This window comes from Hordeum vulgare, chromosome 4H, assembly GCF_904849725.1.
Source record: "Hordeum vulgare subsp. vulgare chromosome 4H, MorexV3_pseudomolecules_assembly, whole genome shotgun sequence".
Classification (NCBI taxonomy): Eukaryota; Viridiplantae; Streptophyta; class Magnoliopsida; order Poales; family Poaceae; genus Hordeum; species Hordeum vulgare.
This window is the reverse complement of record NC_058521.1, coordinates 33,220,018-33,222,578: the sequence shown is the minus strand read 5'-3', so window position 1 is coordinate 33,222,578 and position 2,561 is coordinate 33,220,018. Positions and strand designations below refer to the sequence as shown.

Sequence of the window (2,561 nt, the reverse complement as noted above, 5' to 3'; positions counted from 1 at the left end):
GTTGTACCCCTATACCCTCCCGCATGCCAACACTGTTGTGGCCCCTAGTCCCGGCCCCTATTCCCCGCTGTGCAGGCCTCACTTCATGGTGCCGTGATGAGACGGCGTGGAGGCTCTTCATGACCGCGGTGGCGCAAGATGGTGGTCGGTTTGGTTGCAGGCTCTGGAGCATCCGAGGTGAAGGTTGGGATCGGGGGAAACCCCTGTTGGCCCGGCCAACACCGACGCGGCGGACCTTCCTGGAGGGCGTCGGGGGCGGCCCTTCCTCTTGCCTCATCACGTATCGGGGGAAACCCTTGGCAGCAGCGTCGTCATCGTCGCGGTCCTTCTTGGAGGTGTTGATTGGTACCGGTGCTTCGGAGCCTTGGAGCTTGGTGGGAGATCTTCGGTGGGCGCAGTGGCCGTGAAGCGTCTTCGTTTCCGTCGATCCACCGTTGTCGGCATTTTTCTCTTATTGTTTCTCTTTCGTTTCTTTTGGGTGTGATTGCGCTGCTTCCGCCCCAGCACCTAATGTTGATTGTATCGGTTGGTTGTTTTGTAATACAAAGCGGGGGAAAACCCTTTTTCGGCGTGAAAGAAACAAATGATTCAGATTTTTTTAATCATTTAATAGTAACTTGTTTCAGTGCTACTTTAACAAAATTTAGCAAAAACATAAAAAGGGATGACGAAAGAATAAACCTCAAATGAAAAGCCCAAATGGATCAGTGGAATTCTACTTGACAGTTATGTTAGACAATTGTATAGGATACGGTTGTTGTAGTTTAAACCCGATTCTATCTCTTCTCTGATCTCCCTTATCTCATGTAACCTCTTGATAAGATCTTGCCTTGTACTCCAAGATATTGTGATATAAATACATTGCGGCCCGAGACAAAGGGTTCTACGCTTCATCACATGGTCATCAGAGCCCTTCCTCTCGATGCCTAGCTACCGAGAAGAGAAATCGCTCCATCGATCGCAGAGAGAGTCGACGATGACAGGCCCCGCGCTCCCCACCATTTCATCCACCCAAATTACATCCGCCGCGCCCACATCCTCCTCCAATACCTCGCTCTCTCTCGGTCCACCTTCATCAGAGAAGCTCACCAGGACGAACTTCCTTCTTTGGAAGGCCGTCGTGCTACCCCAGATCAAGGGAGCACAGATGGAACACTTCCTCGACGCCGCAAGCCCGGCGCCTCCTGCCACCATCGCCATCACCAAGGATGGGAAGGAAGAGCAGGTCTTCAACTACGCCAGATCAATCTGGTATGCGCAGCAACAACAGGTACAAGGATACCTCATGGGATCTCTCTCTCGAGAAGTTCTCGCGCAAGTGGCGATGCTCCAGACGCCGGCCGAGGTATGGACTTCCATCCATGCCATGTTTGCTGCACAAACACAAGCCCAAAAGATCAACACAAGGATGGCCCTCACCAATCTGCAAAAAGGTAATCTAACCATGGCAGAATACCTTGGAAAGATCAAAACCCTCACCGATGAAGTTGCCTGCGCCGGTGCACCGCTCGGAGATGCCGAGATCATCTCTCACGTCATCACCGGCCTCGACATCGACTACAATCCCGTGATCTCGGCCTTGGCCGCGCGGGTCGAACCGGTCATGGTTCAGGATCTCTACAGCCAGCTTCTGAGTTTCGACGCCCGGCTCAGTATGTTGCAAGGAGCCAATCTACGTCAATCCTCTGTCAACGCCGCCTCCCGCGGCTGTGGCCGTGGGCGTGGATAGCAAGGGCGCGGACGCGGCAACGGCGGTGGAGGACGCGTCGGAAACCAGGGCCAGCCGCGCCCTGGTGGTGGTGGTGACCGCGGCGGCGGTGATCGCGGCGGTGGCTACAACAACGGCTACAACGGCGGCGGCTACAACAAAAATCGCCGACCAAGGTGCCAACTTTGCAAGAAGCCGGGCCACGAAGTCATTGACTGCTGGCACCGGTATGATGAGGACTACACGTCGAAACACGGCAAGCTGTTGCCGCCACATGGGAACACGGTGGATCCGATGGTGAGACGGTTTGGTACGCCGACTCCGACGCCGCAGATCATGTCACGAATGAGCTAGAGAAGCTGGCTCTCCGGGAGAGGTACCACGGCAACGACCAGATTCACACCGCAAGTGTCGGAGGTATGGATATTCTTCACATTGTGCAATCCTCTATTAATTCCCCTAGCCTCAAACGTGATCTTGTTCTTAAAGATGTTCTCCATGTTCCACAAGCCGATAAGAATCTAGCTTCCATGTCCCGTTTGACATCCGACAACAATATTTTCTTTGAAACTCATCCTACCTATTTTTTATTAAGGATCGGGTAACGAGGGAACTCATCCATCGCGGTAGATGCATTGTAGGACTATACCCCATCACATCAAGAGTCTTTAATCGACAGCGTCGTCGCCAAGTTTACTCCACCACCAAGCCGTCACTAGCCAGATGGCACCAAAGATTAGGGCATCATTCTTCAAATATAGTTAAGCAAGTAGTCAATAAAGGTAATCTTGCATTGTCAAATAGTTCCAATACAGAGTCTGTTTGTGAAGCTTGTCAATGTGCCAAGAGTCAC

The 2,561-nt window shown here is 52.5% G+C and overlaps 1 non-coding gene across 1 annotated transcript; it reads left to right on the top strand.

Annotated features, from left to right (window-relative positions):
- The first annotated feature begins 1,504 nt into the window (after window positions 1–1,504).
- LOC123451589 lies at window positions 1,505–1,643 on the top strand. The gene has a single exon (XR_006632427.1). It is a non-coding gene; the product is annotated as a small nucleolar RNA Z247 (small nucleolar RNA).
- The last annotated feature ends 918 nt before the right edge of the window (window positions 1,644–2,561 follow it).